The sequence below is a fragment of the Carassius carassius genome, chromosome 10 (assembly GCF_963082965.1).
Source record: "Carassius carassius chromosome 10, fCarCar2.1, whole genome shotgun sequence".
In the NCBI taxonomy this organism is placed as follows: domain Eukaryota; kingdom Metazoa; phylum Chordata; class Actinopteri; order Cypriniformes; family Cyprinidae; genus Carassius; species Carassius carassius.
The window spans coordinates 34,443,173-34,463,209 of record NC_081764.1 but is presented as its reverse complement, the minus strand read 5'-3'; the positions used below and the strand labels follow the sequence as shown (position 1 = coordinate 34,463,209).

Sequence of the window (20,037 nt, the reverse complement as noted above, 5' to 3'; positions counted from 1 at the left end):
TTTTCTTCCCACCTGTGTTCACCGCAAATGTGATGGAGCAGAGATTTCCACTTTTCTGTCAAAACCTGTTTAAAACATTTTTACAATGAAATTTTTGATAAGGGTTTGTCTACATCAGATGTATAAAATAAATATTAGATAACAAACTGGGTCACCGTTGCAGGATGCACATGCATACCACAAATGGTTGCATATGCTTTTAATCCATGGCTGAAGGTCTACATTTTCTTTCTTTTTAGAAACTGATAGTAATTTCTTGAAGAAACCTGCAAAACATTAGGACAGTTATTTATTATACATTATGAGATTGTGGGGTATACCTAGTACATACAAACAGTGTTTATATTATTGTCAAACTGTAGTTTATGCAAAGCCGCTTTTATGTACATGTAGTTAAGAAATAAAAAAGTTATAAAAAAATACGTATGAACTAGTATGGAAATATGTATACCCTTCACTACGTGCCAGATGTCAAACTCATGATGAATTTGTGGATAATCAACTCTCATGATCTTTCTTATAGATGGGGATCTGTCCGTAGTCATCACGTCAATGTCAATTCCCATTTCCAAAAGAGAGTTTAGACCTCTTTTAAAGCCTATGGGCTCCATGCCAACAGAGCTTGCTGCTTCTGTAACCTTGAATTTTAAAAATTATATAATTATATCAACAAATGTCATTCCTTCATTAGATTAAAAGGTGCTTTAATCAATCTCGGTTGGCGTAACCAATTGTTGATTTTTGTATTATTATCAAACAAAACAGAGGCTAGCTAGAGCCTCTCTCCAACTCATCCGTGTACTAACCCCCCAAACCCACCCCACATCATTCTAGTCGGTTACTGGCTGGAACAGTTTGTTATGTTTTGTGCTACGGGTCGCTCTGTTTGTGTTGATTAGGCTGTCTGCAGAGAACATGTTTTTTAAAAAAGTGTGTTCAGGAAACAGAAAGCTAGTGGATACTGAGGAGATGTTTGTTGTATGTAAAAAAAAAAAAAAAACAGTTTTTTGTCTAACAAATGTGTGAGACCGCTTAGAGACCGCACCTTTAATAATAATAATACACAATTTAAGTAAAATAATAATACAAAACACATTACATATAAATGTTGATCAATTAGTGACAATATCTGCATGTACACTGACCTGCAGCAACTCGTAGTGAACAACCCGATTAGTTGAATCATCCATTATACTGTATGTACAGTACTTTGCTGAGAATCCAGGGCTGCAAAAAAAACAACACCAATAATGATTTAAATTTAAAAATGGCTAACGAGGATAAAATAGTTTGCAACTTGTTTTACTTATACACGCAGTTTAGATTTAAACTTACCTGTCATTTCTCCCATCTCCTGACAAATGAACTCCTTTTTGCGGAATGTTTTGTGTCCGCAAGCCTTCCAGCAATTTCTCCTGTTGTTCTTTGTACATAACGTCTACAACCGGGATTAAATAAGAGGACTTGATAGCGTAAAAGGTGGTTTTCTTTGGTATTTGCAGGTTGAGTAATGAAGCCCAGTCATCAATGTCCGCATATGTTGCCCCAGTGAAAAGTATACACACTGCCACAAGAAGGTTGTTAGCTGGCATGCCTCTAATTTCATCACACGAGTTCCATTTTCCTTGATGACCATTTGAACATTCCCAAGCAACACGTATGAGGCTTCCACAAGTTGTTTTTTTAGTTTCAGTGACTGATGCTCCACAATGATGACATCTGATAAACAGCTCCATCAAACTGGACTCATTGACGATCAATTTTTTATCTTTGAATCTACAATTTGCTTCTTCTTCTTCTGTAGTTGGAGTTGATGTTGAGGTCGAACTTGGAGGAACAAAACTTAGGTCCTTTTCTGTTGTAGGATCCAGGGAAAGCATGCTGACATCAAGACTAAGGTCTTCATTGATGTTCTCACTTTCAGTTTGTTCATTCTAAATAAAATAATAATAATATTTTTGGCAAATTAAAAACAACAACATAGGATTACAGTAACAAATATATGATAAAGTACATTTTATGTCCCTCATAAAAATTATGATTTTATTATTAAAAACCACAGAATAAGGACATTAATTAAAAAGTTAACTTACTGACTGATAGGACTTTATTTCTGGTAAGGCGTAGTACGTCCCTGATGTAGATGGCTTTGAACACTGTGCAGATTTTTCAGGACTTGATAACACCAACAGAAGTGTTGAAGGAAATGGAGAGTCAGGTACTTGCGTAGAACTATTAATTCTATTTAGCTTAACTGGGGTTGACTGAGGAACACCAGCTAAATTTACAGCTGACAATATTTCCTCTGTAACTGTGTTTTCACTTTGATCAGTTACTTGTGGAAGAAGACCTGTAAGGAGTGGACCTGCTGACTGGGGGTCCTGACTGAGTTGTGATGGATCCTTTGATTCCTAAAACATTTCAAGTCAATGTTGTAACTCGGCTTTAATTCATTGTATCTTGTATTATGTTTTTTTTATTTAATATATAGCCATATACAAATAAAGACAAAACTAAATGAGTGTATCATGACTTTAACAATTACCACATACTGCTTCCACTTACCTTGTTGGTCTGTATAAACAAGTTGGGCACATCTTTTGATTCAGTAATCTTTTTTGTTGAACTGATTTGAAGTTGTCTGGAGAAAAATGTTCACTGCACAACTTCATGTGCTTGACGGAATTAATCGGTAAATTAACATCCCGTTGAACAGCCAGCAGCCATAGATTCAGTCGCTCACAATCATTTGATGGGAAATGGTGAAAGCATTTTCTTCACTGACTTTCTGGACGGACAAGTTTGGGCCCCCTTAAAGCCAATGGAGGAGTATTCCAGCGCTCATATTTAATCACAAAAATATTAATTTGTGATCCGAAGATGAACGAAAGACTTACATGTTTGGATCAACATGAGGGTGAGTAATTACTGACAGAATTTTCATTTTTGGGTGAACTATCCCTTTAACGAAACGCAACCGTGTTTTTTTTAACATATATTACTACTAGCTAGATGGAATATTGATTTGATAGGGGTCTGATAATTCATATATCTCTCCGTTCGAAAATACGTGATTGTCAAAATACTAAGGCTGGTGACACACTGGCTGCGTGGCGTCTCTGCTGCGTGCCAGAAGCGTGGTGGCTGCTGCTGCTGCTGCTGTAGGTGACAGAGGGAGACCGCCGACAGACAAGGCTCTTGTCTTCATGACAACAATATCTATACTTCATGTTGAACATAAATATAAAGCCTACTGATAAAGGACACCGTCAACAGTATTGACGGCAAAATAGACTTATGTTTGACAGGTGCAATATTTGAAAATCGATGATTATTTATTTATTTTTTAAATTACATTTGTATCTGAATTTATGTCAACCTATAGACTTTCAAACATCAAAATGTCATGAATTAATATGTATTTGTGTACAAAATTACATATAAACATATTTTCCTATTATATTTTGCCTGGATCAACGCTTCCAACACGCGTGCGTGTCGCGTGAAAAATAGGCGTCGGTTCTATTTCTGAGTGAGGAATGTGGGGAGCGACAGAGCGCGTGTTCCAATGAAAAACAACTCCCATGAGCCTACGCTCTTTCCCGACGTCATCAAAGTACGTCTCATGTTATGGTTTTGATTGAGTGACCCCTGGTGGCCAAAAATTCCATACTGCACGTTTAAAAACTACACATAAACGTGTTAGCACATCGGTCTACACATATTGTGTTAAATGCTGTGTGAAAATACACAAATTGTGTTGATTTCTTAAACTACACATGAATATGTGAAAAAGACTTAATCCTTTTCTAAGCATTTTTATTTAATATCGAAACAAAATGTGTAAATTAAACCGTTTTATATGTTTTATGTTTTTTATTATTATTTTTATTATTTGTACTTTTTCTACACATCTTTCTAAAAGTGTAGTAGACCAGTATTATCAACATTTCTCCATCTAGGTATGTCATCCTCCATTAGTTCACTGACAGAGGAGCTTCAGTGCTCTATATGTCTGGATGTGTTCACTGATCCAGTCAGCACTCCATGTGGGCACTACTTCTGCAAGACCTGTCAGAATGAACACTGGGACAACAGCCAGATCTGCAGCTGTCCATACTGTAAAGACACATTCAAGCAAAGACCTGATCTCAAGATTAATACCACACTCCGAGAGATTGTAGGGCACTATAAACCGAAAAGTCCTGAGAAAAATCCTGAAGTTCTGTGTGACATCTGTGAGGAAAGAAAGCTGAAAGCCCTGAAGTTGTGTCTGGTGTGTCAGAGCTCTTACTGTGAAACTCACCTGGAGCCTCATTTGAGAGTGACAGGTTTGAAGAAACACAAACTGATAGATCCTGTGAGTAATCTGGAGGACTATATATGTCAGAAACATGAGAAACCTCTGGAGCTGTTCTGTAGAGATGATCAGACATCTTTGTGTTTGATCTGCTCTGTGAAAGACCACGAGAACCACAACACTGTTCCTATTGAAGAGGAGAGTGAAGAGAAGAAGGTAGAAGTGATTATACTTTTAAAGGATATATATATATATATATATATATATATATATATATATATATATATATATATATATATATATATATATATATATATATATATATATATATAATATATATATATAATAATATATATAATTTATATGCATTAGTTTAGTTGGGTGGCTGCATTCCATTCTGAAGGGTTCATCCCTATGTCCTGAACTATGAAGGGGACCAAATACAGTTCCTTTATAACACTATTCTGTGTTGTCTTTCAACATCTGTGTCACAAATTAAATAAACACAAAAAAATAATGGGAGTGAAAAGTGTCCATCACTTGTACCCTTTCAGGAGGGCCCTTTGAAGTGGCCAATTTTTAGGACTTCAGTTTGGAGTACAGACCTGTGTGGGATGGATTTTTCAATCCTGCTCCCACAGAAAATATGTTCTCTTTTATCATCTCATTTTTGAGATCCAGCTATGGGAAGGGCATCCGTGCCTGACCTCTGCAGAAGCATCCAATTGCACCAAGTCTGGCTTGACAGACAGGAGTGTGTGCCCAATGCCAGTTAAGGGACTGCCCCTTAACCAAACGCATAAAGCCCTAGCACCTTTTTTTGGACCTTTGCTACCTTTTCCTCACAGCTCCTTGGTTGTTTGACTTTCACTATTGTCTTCAGGAGGACACATCTTTGGATCAGCCTCCGCCAGACGTGTTTGTCATTTTTACCAGGTCATTTTAACTGCTCACGCTCGCACTTGTTACTTGGCTGCCCGCCTCTTACCTCACCTTTTCCTCACTCCATCTACTGTTCGTTACTCATCACTCTGTCAAAATTGAACGTGGCTACCCCTGCGGACAATCAGTCACAAGCCTTCCCAGCCACGTGCGGCACCCTCAGTCACAAGCCTTCCCAGCCACGTGCGGCACCCTCAACACCGCTAAGGATCCCCATCCTTTCTGTGTGGGTCTTAGGGTCTTCAACATGCTCAGGAAGCCATTGATTTCTCTGAGAACTTTAGTCATTGCTTGGGGATTTCTTGACGCCTCAGATGACAGGGAGGCCATCCTGTCATCAGTAGCCCCTCAAGTTTATGTCTCATAGCCCTACCCCAATTGGTCCTCCTTGAGTTTTTTTAAGCGAGCAGCCGCATGCCTTAAAATTGAATGTGTCAGCCCTAGAAAGCAGCTTCTTCCCATCCGGCATCTGCTAAACATATGAAGCACTACTGGGGAGATCCGCTTGATCTCAAAAATGGCCTTGCGGGTCTTGAGGTTAAGGATATGCCAAATCTCGGTATGTGTGACCCATCAACCAGAAGGAGATGAACAAACTTGTTCTCCATAGAGAATAGGTCTGTTTTTTATTTACCAGGTCATTTTAACTGCTCCCTAACAGTGAGAGGCAACGCATCGCTGGAGCAGCGGTTAAGCCTGACCAGGCTCTCTTCAGCCCTGCCATCGCGCTAATGCAGCAGTGCTGTAATGATAAGAAAAAGGTGGTTGGGGCTTTCAAATTTTGTTTTCCTACAACCCGAATTCCGGAAAAGTTGGGACGTTTTTTAAATTTTTATAAAATGAAAACTAAGAGACTTTCAAATCACATGAGCCAATATTTTATTCACAATAGAACATAGATAACATAGCAAATGTTTAAACTGAGAAAGTTTACAATTTTATGCACAAAATGAGCTCATTTCAATTTTGATTTCTGCTACAGGTCTCAAAATAGTTGGGACGGGGCATGTTTACTATGGTGTAGCATCTCCTTTTCTTTTCAAAACAGTTTGAAGACGTCTGGGCATTGAGGCTATGAGTTGCTGGAGTTTTGCTGTTGGAATTTGGTCCCATTCTTGCCTTATATAGATTTCCAGCTGCTGAAGAGTTCGTGGTCGTCTATGACGTATTTTTCGTTTAATGATGCGCCAAATGTTCTCTATAGGGGAAAGATCTGGACTGCAGGCAGGCCAGGTTAGCACCCGGACTCTTCTACGACGAAGCCATGCTGTTGTTATAGCTGCAGTATGTGGTTTTGCATTGTCCTGCTGAAATAAACAAGGCCTTCCCTGAAATAGACGTTGTTTGGAGGGAAGCATATGTTGCTCTAAAACCTTTATATACCTTTCAGCATTCACAGAGCCTTCCAAAACATGCAAGCTGCCCATACCGTATGGACTTATGCACCCCCATACCATCAGAGATGCTGGCTTTTGAACTGAACGCTGATAACATGCTGGAAGGTCTCCCTCCTCTTTAGCCCGGAGGACACGGCGTCCGTGATTTCCAACAAGAATGTCAAATTTGGACTCGTCTGACCATAAAACACTATTCCACTTTGAAATAGTCCATTTTAAGTGAGCCTTGGCCCACAGGACACGACGGCGCTTCTGGACCATGTTCACATATGGCTTCCTTTTTGCATGATAGAGCTTTAGTTGGCATCTGCTGATGGCACGGCGGATTGTGTTTACCGACAGTGGTTTCTGAAAGTTTTCCTGGGCCCATTTAGTAATGTCATTGACACAATCATGCCGATGAGTGATGCAGTGTCGTCTGAGAGCCTGAAGACCACGGGCATCCAATAAAGGTCTCCGGCCTTGTCCCTTACGCACAGAGATTTCTCCAGTTTCTCTGAATCTTTTGATGATGTTATGCACTGTAGATGATGAGATTTGCAAAGCCTTTGCAATTTGACGTTGTGGAACATTGTTTTTAAAGTTTTCCACAATTTTTTTACGCAGTCTTTCACAGATTGGAGAGTATCTGCCCATCTTTACTTCTGAGAGACTCTGCTTCTCTAAGACAAAGCTTTTATAGCTAACCATGTTACAGACCTGATATCAATTAACTTAATTAATCACTAGATGTTCTCCCAGCTGAATCTTTTCAAAACTGCTTGCTTTTTTAGCCATTTGTTGCCCCCGTGCCAACTTTTTTGAGACCTGTAGCAGGCATTAAATTTTAAATGAGCTAATTAAGTGGATAAAAGTGTAAAATTTCTCCGTTTAAACATTTGCTACGTTATCTATGTTCTATTGTGAATAAAATATTGGCTCATGTGATTTGAAATTCCTTTAGTTTTCATTTTATTAAAATTTAAAAAACGTCCCAACTTTTCCGGAATTCGGGTTGTACAATGCACCATGCCAGATGCCCTCTGTGCAGCCTCCTAACCCCCCTGCTACGGGACCCCATCCTCATAATGCAGGCAGGGCTCATAGACCCCACTGTAAGCAGCAGAGTGAGCCTCCCACCTGTTAAACCCTGGAGGAAAATGTACTTCACCGTGGCCACCATAAAAAAATTAAAAAAAAAACATTTATTCGTCTCAGGATCCTGACATACATAGACGATTGGCTGATTATAGCTGATTCAAGAGAGAAATTGATGCAAAACACTGCCTGTGTGCTTGCTCATGTCACAGCCCTTGGCTTCAGAGTGATTGAGAGCAAAAGCAATTGACAGTCAATAGGTTCTTTAATAAAAGGTAAATGTGGCAGCCACCAATAGGGTAAAAAACAGAAATCTTCTTGACAAAAAATCACAACGAAAACAGCCAAAAATTAGGCCAGTAATCAGCAACGGAGAATTCTTCTTGGATACAAACTTAGGCAGAGTTCAATGAGGAAGCTCGGGCACAGATGGTGGCAGGCCTCTGGTCACACAGTAGCATACACAGAAGAAGCACAGCAGTAGTTCTATCCAGCGCAGCACTGATACAGAGCAGAACATAGGTAAGAGCAACGCAAATAATACTAGCTGCTAGATGAAACCATGACAAAACAAGACAGGACTAATCAGTGGTTAACGAACAATCTGACAAAGAGACAGGAGGAAGAGAGGGGAGAAGTAGAAAACGTAATCAGAGGGAAAAGGGGACAGGTGTGAAGTACTTAGAGTAAAGCAGGAGAAGATAGTGAGCAGCTGGGAAGAGGAGAGTGAATGATTGAGTAGACTAAAAGGCCGGTGGCCAGAAGAGGGCGGAAAAGGATAGAAAGAGCCAGGCTCATAACTGGACTTGGTTTGAACGCAAATGGGCTGCTAATTTGGAGGTATGGCCCCACTGAAGGACCGCGCATCGAGCAGAGACCGGGACAAAAAGTAAATGTCTAGGACAGCCTCGCGGCATGAAGGAGTGAGCGAGCGCGCGTTTAACCAGTTTCTCTATTCCCCAAATCGTCGCCCCAATCACCTGTGCAGGAGGGATAACCATCTCCTGGAATGGGGAGACCACAGAGGAATCGAAAAGACGAGAAAGCGCGTCGGGTTTGACATTCTTAGTTTCGGGACGGTAAGAAATGGAAAACTCGAAGCGGGTGAAAAAAAGACCCCATCGAGCCTGTCGCGCGTTCAGTCTCTTAGCGGAACGAATGTATTTGAGGTTACGGTGATCTGTCCAAACAACGAACGGAACCGACACTCCCTCCAACCAGTGTCGCCACTCCTCCAAAGCCAAACAAATGGCGAGTAGCTCGCGATCGCCGACATCATAATTGCATTCAGGCGGCGACAGACGGTGCGAAAAATAGGCGCACGGGTGCACCTTGACATCAGAAGGTGAGCGTTGGGAGAGGATGGCCTGAAGCAACAACCGCGACTATGAACTGGTAAGAAATGTTGGGAGTAATTAAAATGGGAGCAGTGGAGAAAAGGATCTTAAGACGCTTGAACACACTCTGGGCGGATTCGGTCCAAACGAAACTGGACTTCGATGATGTGAGGGCTGTTAACGGCGAAGCCAAGGAATCGCTTTAGGGCAGTGTGTGATTTGGGAACCGGCCAGTCAGTAACCGCTTGGACCTTAGCGGGGGGTCCATACTAATCCCCTCAGCCAAATAACGGACCGAGAAAGGTTACCGATTGCACATGAAAAGAGCACTTCTCAGCTTTGACGAAGAGGCGTTTCTTTAAAAGGCACTGAAGAACGCGTCGAACGTGCTGAATATGAACCTGAAGAGAGGGTGAAAAAAATCAGAATTTCGTCTAGGTAAACGAATACAAAGATATTGAGCATATTGCGAAGAACGTTGTTTATAAGTGCCTGAAAGACGGCGGGAGCGTTTACGAGTCCTAAAGGTAGAACCCGGTATTCGAAGTGCCTGAGAGGAGTATTGAACGCGGTCTTCCACTCATCACCCTCCTTTATGCGCACCAAATGGTAAGCATTGCGCAGGTCTAACTTTGTGAAAAACTTGGCCCCCTGCAAGATCTCAAAAGCGGATGACATAAGCGGCAAAGGATGCTTATTCTTTACATTTATGTCATTGAGCCCCCGATAATCAATACAGGGACGCAAGGACCCATCCCTCTTTTTCACAAAGAAGAAACCTGCGCAGGCAAGAGAGGAGGAGGGAACAATGGTACCCACATTAAGAGCCTCTGAGAGATAATTCTCAAGAGCTTTCGCGCTCAGGAATCGACAGAGAATACAGTCTACCACGTGGTGGCGTAGTACCGGGAAGGAGATTGATGCTACAATCATAAGGGCGATGGGGAGGGAGAGAAGTGGCTCGGGAACAACTGAAAACTGCTCGCAGATCGTAATACTTCTCCGACACCCCCAGACAAATCACCTGGCTCCTCCTGAAACACAGAAACAGAAGAAACAGGAGGGATGGCAGAGACAAGACATTTAACATGACATGACAGGTTCCATGACAGAATAGTACCCTTAGACCAGTTAATATGGGGATTATGCTGAACTAACCAGGGATGTCCTAGCACTATGGGAGAAAAAGGAGAACTGAAATTTAAAAAGGAAGTAGTCTCACGATGGTTTCCAGAGACCGTGAGAGACAATGGAACAGTCTCACGTCAGACATTGAGAAGGGAACCACCATCTAGGGCAAAAAGGGGAGTGGCCTCCTCTAGATCAATGTGAGGAATACCTTGCTTGCGGGCCCAGGCTTCGTCGATAAAATTTCCCTCTGCCCCAGAGTCAATCATGGTGCTGGTAGAGACAGATAAACCCTGCCAGTGCAGATGTACCGGGATGGTAGTGTTGGTCTTGTGAGAAGGTACCCCTCCCATTACTGGTGAGCGTTGGCTTTTACGTGACACGATGACACAAAATGCTTGTCGGAACCACAGTAGAGACAGAGGCGGTGCAAAGTTCTCCGTTCTCTTTCCTTCGGAGAGATACTTAAGCCCCCCAGCTGCATGGGTTCTGGAGCAGCTTCTGCAACTGAAGAAGATGGAGAAGAGGATGGGGCGGAGAGAAAGAAGTATATCTCAGTATACCTCGCCCGTTGTCTCAGGTGGAAGCACTTCTCCACTTGGATGGCGAGGTCGATGAGTAAATTGAGAAGACTGGGGACCTCCCTGGCGGGGATCTCATCCTTGACCTCTGCGTTGAGTGTTGAGTTTTGATTCATATTCTGTCTTCTCAGTGGATATGACTCTGGATCCTGATACAGCTCATCCTGATCTCATCCTTTCTGATGATGGAAAACAAGTGAAAAATGGAGACACTGATCAGAAACTCCTAGACAAACAAGAGAGATTTAATAAATGTGTCTGTGTACTGGGAAATGAGGGTTTCTACTCAGGGAAATTTTATTTTGAGGTGAAGGTGAAGAGAAAGACTAAATGGGATTTAGGAGTGGCCAGAGAAACCATTAACAGAAAGGGAAAAATCACAGCAAGACCCAGTAATGGATACTGGATTGTGCGGCTGAGGAATAGAAATGAATATATGGCTCTCTCCAGTCCTTCTGTCTCTCTGTCTCTGAGAGTGAAACCGCAGCGGGTCGGTGTGTTTGTGGATTATGAGGAGGGTCTGGTCTCTTATTATGATGCGGCGTCCAGCTCTCATATCTACTCTTTCACTGGTCAGTCTTTCACTGAAAAACTCTAACCATATTTTAGCCCATGCAAAAATGATGGAGGTAAAAACTCAAGCCCACTAATCATCACACCTGTCAATTATAATAAATAAATTTACACTGATAATTTGAAATATAGGATTAAAATAATGATTTATTTTTTATTATCATTATTTGTTTTTTCAGTTTCTGAAATGTATGCTATAATTAGATGTTTGTAAAGTAAATATATGATGCTTATTCAATAAATGATTTATGTTAAACTCTTCATAAATATTCATGCCTTCTTTCCTTTCATCTCCACCTGACAAAGAGAAATTGCCTGTAAGATCAAAAAACAAAACTATATTAATAAACTGTTGTATCAAGGTAGTGACTCCCCTACAAAATAGTCTGTGATATTACTGTTGTACATCAGCTGGTAATATCTTGATATACTGTATATCATAGATCTGCAAGATAACTATAGATATAGTTATAGATAACTATATTTATATATTTATAACTATAGTATTGTCGATCGTGCCATGAGTGTCAGGTTGCTGGAAAACCAAACCAAGTTATTCCTCCAGCTCCCTTGAAACCCATTCCTGTAATGAGTGAACCATTTGAGAAACTAGTTATTGATTGTGTTGGTCCTTTTCCAAGAACTAAATCTGGTCACTCATATCTGTTAACGCTGATGTGTTCTGCTACTAGGTTCCCTGAAACCATTCCCCTACGTTCACTAAAGACTCCGATCATCGTGAAAGCCATAGTGAAGTTCTGTACAACATTTGGTCTTCCAAAATTCATTCAATCCGATCAAGGATCCAACTTTATGTCAAGGCTTTTCTGTAAGGTAATGAAAGAGTTGAGTATTAAACACTGTACATCTAGTGCTTACCATCCACAGTCCCAAGGTGTCCTCGAAAGATTTCACCAAACTCTTAAAACTATGATCAGAACTTGCTGTCTCCAACATGAGAAAGATTGGGATGAGCAGATTCCTCTTCTGTTGTTTGCTGTTCGCAACACCACTCAGGAATCCCTTGGTTTCGCTCCGGCTGAGTTGGTCTTCAAACATACCCTTCGTGGTCCATTAAAATTGTTGCAAGAGCAATTACTTTTTCGAGGTCTGCCAGGGTTTTCTTCTAAGAGTGTCCTATATCATGTAAGTTCATTTCGTGAGCGCTTGCATTCTGTGTGGAAGTTAGCACAACAGTCCTTGTCAGCTTCCCAAACCCGTATGAAGGGAACATTTGATAAAAAGACTGTTCAACGCTCATTTGAAATAGGCGCTCAAGTTCTTGTGTTGCTACCTTTGCCTGGTTCTGCACTACAGGCAAAGTTCACCGGACCATATGTGATTGAAGAGAAGTTGAATGATACTGATTATGTAGTACAAACCCCTGAGCGGAAAGGAAAGACTCGTGTTTGTCACATAAACATGCTCAAGTTGTATGTTTCTCGTTCTAATTCTAAAAACTCCATCAGTGTTCCTGTAACTTCTGTGACTCCAGTTGTAATAGCCTCTGTAAATGCAGCTTCTTCTAATTATTCTCCAAGTATGGATGATCTTCGGTTAGGAAGTGCATGTCTTTCTGGTGCACGTCTTCAAAATTCTGAAGCTTTAGTAACTCTAGATTCTAAGCTCTCTCATTTATCTAGATCAGCTTCAAGTGAAATTGTGCAGTTGATTGAGAAGTATTCATCGCTTTTCTCGGATGTACCTACTGTGACTCATGTGCTAATGCATGAAATTGATGTTGGTGACCATCGACCCATTAAACAAAATGCTTACCATGTATACCCTGTGAAACGTGAAATCATGAAGAAAGAAACTCAGTAATTGATTGAAAATGGTTTGGCTGTACCCAGTTGTAGTCCGTGGTGTTCCGCCGTGTGTGTTGGTCCCAAAAGCTGATGGAACCTCACGCTTCTCTACTGATTACCAAAAAGTTAATCTACTAAACAAGGCAGATTCCTATCCTATTCCCAGGATAGATAATTGCGTTGATCGCATTGGCAGCGCTAAGTTTGTAACTAAGCTAGATCTACTTAAGGGGTATTGGCAGGTGCCGCTGACTGAACGTGCTTCGGAGATTTCAGCATTTGCTACCCCAGACGCTTTCCTTCAGTATAAGATCTTAGCTTTTGGGCTCAAAAACGCTCCAGCAACCTTCCAACGTCTAATGAATTGTGTCTTGGCTAATGTACAGAACTGTGAAGCATACTTGGATGATGTAGTCTGCTACTCGAATACTTGGAATGATCATTTGAAAACTCTAGAAAAAGTGTTTATATCAGATTTCGAGATGCCAATCTAACACTTAATCTAACAAAATGTGAGTTTTGTCATGCTACCGTCACTTATTTAGGCAAAGAAGTTGGTCATGGTACTGTTCACCCTGTGGAAGCCAAAGTGCATGCCATTGTTGATTTTCCTGTGTCTAAATCAAAAAGAGATCTTAGACGATTTATTGGGATGGCCTGGTACTATCGGAGTTTCTGCAAGAATTTTTCTGTTGTTGTGAAACCCCTCACAGATATCCTTCACAAAGATGCCAATTTCCAGGGGAATGATAACCTCTTGTTTCTTTGAAGAGTCTGTTATGTAGTTCTCCTGTTCTAGCTGCTCCTGACTTCAGTCGACCTTTCAAACTTGAACTGGATGCCAGTGGAAACGGTGTGGGTGCTGTCCTATTACGAGAAGACGACCAAGGAGTTGACCATCCCGTATGTTACTACTCTAAAAAGTTTAATCGTCATCAAGTAAACTATAGTGCCATTGAAAAGGAAGCCCTAGCTCTTTTATTTGCTTTACAGCATTTTGAAGTATATATCGGTTCTAGTCTACAACCCATTGCTGTATACACTGAGAATGTGTAACAAAAACCAGAGACTCATGCGTTGGTCACTCATCTGTCAGAGTTTTATTTGCAAATCAATTACAAGAACGGTGCTGACAACGTGATAGCAGATTCTCTGTCTAGGTGTTAATTGTAAACTTTGTAAAACCTGCTTATGTGGGGGTGTTACGACCCTATCGTTTTTTTGTGTGTTTTGGTTTGTGTGTGTCTGCCCATGTTGCTGCTGATTGGTTCCTGCAGACTCATTGCTGTTGTCCTCTGATTGGTCTTCGCTCCTTTAAAAGAGATGACAGCATTTCCTTTAATGGGGGGGGGGGGCATCTTGTGAACCATGCTGTTTGTACTGTGCTTGTGTTGTTTTACCCCCATTTGTATATTAGATTGAGATTGCTTGGATATTTGTTGCTTTGTAGTGGACCTCTGGCTTACTTGAACCTTTTGTCTGTTTGTCTTTTGATTTTGATTTTTGGATATTCCTCTGAACTTGATGTTTCTTTATAAATCTTTATTGTGAATATTGTAAATAGTTTTGGGAAAGTAGGGAGTTAGACGAGTTATTATGAATAATAATTTAGCCGTAAATAAAATGACCCACATGATGACCTTTCACCTGATGACGACGACGACCACATCCGACTGGGACGATTCCTCATGCCGCACGCGCATTTTTTAAATGCCAAAGGATATTTACAACACCGCGGCAGCTGGTAAGTGGTGTTTCATTCTTAGCGAAGTGATTTTGATGTTTATTTACTTATTATTATTTTACAAGAACGATGTGATGTGAGAACATGCAGATAATGTTGTTTATATTGCTGTGTGTAGCCTGTAGTGTAGAAGTAACGTTAGCGTGCTGTTCGAGGGAGAAAAGTTTCACAGGCTTTGAGGGGTCTGGTATTTTTTATGTTATTTGACTAAACTATTATTATATTACAGTATTTATTTATTTGTTAAAACGTAGAGTGCCTTAAAAATAATTATCACAACACTGGTAAGGCTTATTCAGATTTTCTCCTTCTCTGAATTATCATAATAAAAATAAAAACAATTCAGAAATTAATTAAAATATAATTATATTTTAAATGTGACACAAATATTTTTTTTTCTACAATAGCAACAGTGTTTACAAGAGTAAGACCACTTTAGCCTGTAAACTTAATAATATCTCTCTGGAAATAAATGTAAAAATATCAGTGTCAATATAAAATGAATACTATACCTGACCTGACATCAAAGTGCAGTGTGAAGGATATGTGACCCTAGTTGATTTCAGGAAAAGGTATGAAATGTCCTTTTATGTTTTTGTGTGTGTTCTGCAGTGCAAAGAGAGAATAAAAAAAGGAAAAGAAAAGAAGGAGCTGCTTGATGCAGCAAAAGGCAGTGGATCCCTACTCAGCTGGTTCATGAAGAGCACAACAGGTAAGAATAAACACATGTAGCCTGTCATTTGTTTACATTGCAGAGGTTTTCAATTTTAGACAACAACAACTACAACAGTAATAATAATATTAATCACTATATTCCAGTGTATCAGTTGTTTTGTTTTGTATCAATATTCAAGGTGTAGAAGTGTAGTAGAATAGTAGTGATGGTTAAAATGCTAGATTAATGCTGAAATAGTAAATTGTGCCTTGTTCCTAAATGGACAGAGAGTGGAAAGTAATAGATCAGATGAGGAGATGGACATAGAGGAAGAAAAAGAGGGAAATGTAGAGGCACAAGTGACAGAAGGAGAGCAGGGAACAGCAAGCCAGGAGACAGAGGCTGGTGAGAAAGAGGGAAATGTAAAGGCACAAGCAACAGAAACAGTGCAGAAAGAAGCAAGCATGGAGAAAGAGTCTGGTACATAATCATCCATTCCATATGCGAATCAGCAAGGAATGCATCACAATATATTGCTGTATTGATATTTAGAGCAGCACTATTTAAAGCCTTGTATAATAATCGTTTTAGGTTCCATTTGCAAAGCGAAATGAGAACGGTCCAGCATTTATAAATAATTCTTATTAACTCTGTTATTATTCTTGATTTTTCAAACTGCTAACACTTTACATTTTTGAATTATGCCTTTACTGTGTGACCAAAAATTGTGAATTGTGACTTTGATCGCACTGGTTCTTCACGCGCACATATTTCTTGGAAACAGCAGCTGTTCACCAGCCATGCGGAGCGAGCACTCGCATATTTTTGCTCATTATGAATCTCAGGTTTGTTCATTATGATTTTCCATCGATACTGAAAAACGTGTGAATTGTATTCTGTATTTGTTTTCTGAAACCAAGCACTCACTTTTTTTCTTTTTTAAATCTATTATTCACCCACATATCTTCTAAATATCTTGTTTTTTTTTAAGGAAGGTGCCGTCAGGGAGTCAAAAGATAATAACATCATCATTAGAGTTGCCAATTAACTTAAGAAATGGAAAATAAGGACTAATAGAGGTTCTTTCTTTTATTCTTTATTTATAATGTTTATTTTTCCAGATCCAAATACTTGTAATGTACAATAATATAGGCCTATATCTGCCTGCAGTTATAAAGTTATCATATTTGCTTTGATTCACCCATTTAAGTAGGCTACAATTATTCTAAAAATAAAAATAAATAATGTCATAAAAAAAATGGCATCGGCCTGAATAAATTTTACCATTATAGAATTGGGGAAAGTTAGGAGGTGAAATACGGTGAAATTACAAATGACATGGTATTTGAAAGCATAACAACTGAAGGTCAATGAAACTTTTCTATGATGCATTTTTTTTTAACAATGACACTTAAAGTTTTCAACTAAAATTATTTCAACCATATAGCCTGTGAATAAATAAAATGCATACTTTTACACTTATAGATTGTAGTTTTTTTTATTTAATTTTTTTACTCTATTTATCAGCATTAGCTTATTTATTTATATATATATATATATATATAAGATTAAAATTGAGTAAATGGGAATTAATCTCTTCATCACAAGGGATGAAATAACTTACTGTAAAATTTCATCATGTAGTGTCTCTGTAACGTCTCAGTATGGACATATAAGGAGCTCATATACACATTCTCTAAAAATAAATTATATTTGTTATTATTATATAATGTGACACATGAGTCAAACTATTTATCTGATATGGGAGTAAATGAATGTAAATCCATGTCTAATCCCTAATAATAGAGGAAAGATGATAATGACCTCAAAAAATATTGAGCAACTGAACAACATTCATTAAGAAAACAATGTGTCAATAATGCAAAATGATAGTTAAAGGCAGTTCATCACTGAATTCAGTGATGTCATCATCTCAGTTCAGTTTAAATAGTATCTCAACAAAATAGTAATAAAATAATAAAATAGTAATAATACTTAAATAGTAAGTCAACAATATCGCTATAAATGAAGTGACCCCAACTAAGCAAGCCATGAGGCGACAGCGGCAAGGAACCGAAACTCTTTAGGTGGCAGAATGGAGAAAAAACCTTGGGAGAAACCAGGCTCAGTTGGGGGCTCTAGTATTGTATACAATGGAAGTCAAGTCAACCACTAACTGTTTGATTACCAGCAATCTTCAAAATATCTTCTTTTATAATCAACATAAAGCAACTCATACAGGTTTGGATCGACAGGGTGAGTAAATAAAGACTTTTCATTTTAGGGTGAACTATCCCTTTAACAGAAGGGTTAATTTAATTAATATTCTTATACAGTATATTGAACCTAGAATGAACATGTTCAGTAATCAGTGATGACTGTAAAGTTAATCGTCAATTGAGTAAGTCATCCAATAAACAGTGTAATTTTTTAAACATTGTTCAGTATAGATACCATTGACTGACCAAACTTTATCCAAAACACTTTTGTTTATCTCAAAATAACGTAGGCTACTGATTTTACGAATTTTATTCTTCAGAGTGTCTTCTTGATTCCTTTCATTACATTCACTATATTATATTATATTATATATAGGCTACATGTGACCAACCTACATATAGTTTGGGTCACAAATTAAATTATTTATATATTTTTTATTTTTACACATTCCTTTCTTTTTACATGTGTATATATAAGTTTTATTTTAATTACTTAAATATATGATGAGTTTGAACTGTGTAGTTCAGCTGCATTTTCTGAACTCTGGGTGACAGTTGAGAGAGTAGAGTTACCATGACGATTGCAGCGCATCCTCAGACAACAAAGAGGACCGTTAAGGAAACAACTAATTCTTGTGTCTCTCTCTCATTTAATGTCAAGGTTAGTTAAATTAATTAATTGTCATACCAAACTGTAATTTACATGTTTTAATGTTCAAACAATGTGTTATTATTTATTTTATTAATAATTTTAAGACACTTACAGTATGTCATAGAAAAGTTTACTCATGTATCACTTACCTGAAATACTTGAGTTGTTTTCTTAAGATACTTACCTGAATTCAGGCCAGTTGTAAGAATTAGGGCATTTCTGTACATTCGGTTAAGGTTGCTATCATTTTTTTGATCTATACAGTGTGTATTATTTTTTACCAACATGTTTATGAATCATTTTGTGATTCAAAGTGTCTTACTGACTCTGAAATACAAATGTGTACGTTAACGTTATGTGTATTATTAATGTTCCTGTAACGTTAGCTCAATTGGTAGAGCACTGCGCATATCAAGCGCAAGGTTGGGGGTTCGTAAATAATGATAGCCTGAATGCACTGTAAGTCGCTTTGGATAAAAGCGTCTGCTAAATGCATACATTTAAATTTAAAAGACAACAAAGAGGACCGTTAAGGAAACAACTCTCTCTCTCTCTCTCATTTAATGTCAAGTTGATTACTGCTTACAGTCCCGACTGCCCGGGACCTGTTAACATACATTAATAACTCAGCATTTATTAAACATTTTCCTTACAGTATTGAAGCAATGTTGTTCAGCATGTAATGGCACATAAGCACCACCAGAGTGCGGCGTTCTGTTGGCAATTTAATAGTATGTTGTTTCTAGATTTACGAGAAAGTGAAACTTACTTGATCTGCAACCACACGGACTCCTGAAACAATCAAAAGAACAGAATACTGAATCGTTCTAAGAACCTTTTAGACACACCTGATACAGGTAAGTGATAGAAGCGAGATTGTCCTGAACAGGTTTGTAATGGATCTGGTCTGGTTTAGTAGGGTTTATGTCAGACTGAATGAGCGCAACAGATTCAGGTTTAAGCGATTTAAATATTCAGTTGCTTTAGTTGGTTACTGCACTGAAACGATATCAGAAATGTATTAAATGTATGTCATTTGATTGGTTGTAAAGAAAAGTTAGTTTTTTTTGTGAGTCATTCTGTCACACGACATAAAAACTAAACGGGAAGTTATTGACCTGCAGACAAACTGAACACAAACAGCTGAAGATCACTTTAACATTAAACAAAACGAGGATGACTTTTGACCATATAATATCTTTTGCTGATAGATGTATGCAATTTTCTATAAAAATACATACAGGTGCTGGTCAAATAATTAGAATATCATCAAAAAGTTGATTTATTTCACTAATTCCATTCATAAGTGAAAGTGAAGTGACATTCAGCCAAGTATGGTGACCCATACTCAGAATTTGTGCTCTGCATTTAACCCATCCGAAATGCACACACACAGAGCAGTGAACACACACACACACACACTGTGAGCACACACCTGGAGCAGTGGGCAGCCATTTATGCTGCGGCACCCGGGGAGCAGTTGGGGGTTCAATGCCTTGCTCAAGGGCACCTAAGTCATGGTATTGAAGGTGGAGAGAGAACTGTACATGCACTCCCCCCACCCACAATTCCTGCCGGCCCGGGGCTCGAACTCACAACTTTTCGATTGGGAGTCCAACTCTTT

At 39.0% G+C, this 20,037-nt stretch overlaps 2 protein-coding genes and 1 pseudogene across 5 annotated transcripts in view; all 3 read left to right on the top strand.

The window, feature by feature from the left end:
• LOC132152212 (E3 ubiquitin-protein ligase TRIM7-like) overlaps window positions 1-20,037 on the top strand; it is a 145,074-nt gene that overhangs the window by 105,065 nt on the left and 19,972 nt on the right. The window lies entirely within an intron of this gene.
• On the top strand, window positions 10,899-11,586 carry LOC132152216 (zinc-binding protein A33-like; annotated as a pseudogene).
• Window positions 19,078-20,037, top strand: part of LOC132152213 (E3 ubiquitin/ISG15 ligase TRIM25-like) — a 51,508-nt gene continuing 50,548 nt past the window's right edge. Inside the window, exon 1 of one of the 3 annotated variants that reach the window (XM_059561017.1) lies at window positions 19,078-19,274. The gene's annotated coding sequence lies outside the window, so the exon portion shown is untranslated. The remainder of the gene's footprint in view (window positions 19,275-20,037) is intronic. The other 2 variants (XM_059561016.1, XM_059561014.1) reach the window with 2 other exon arrangements.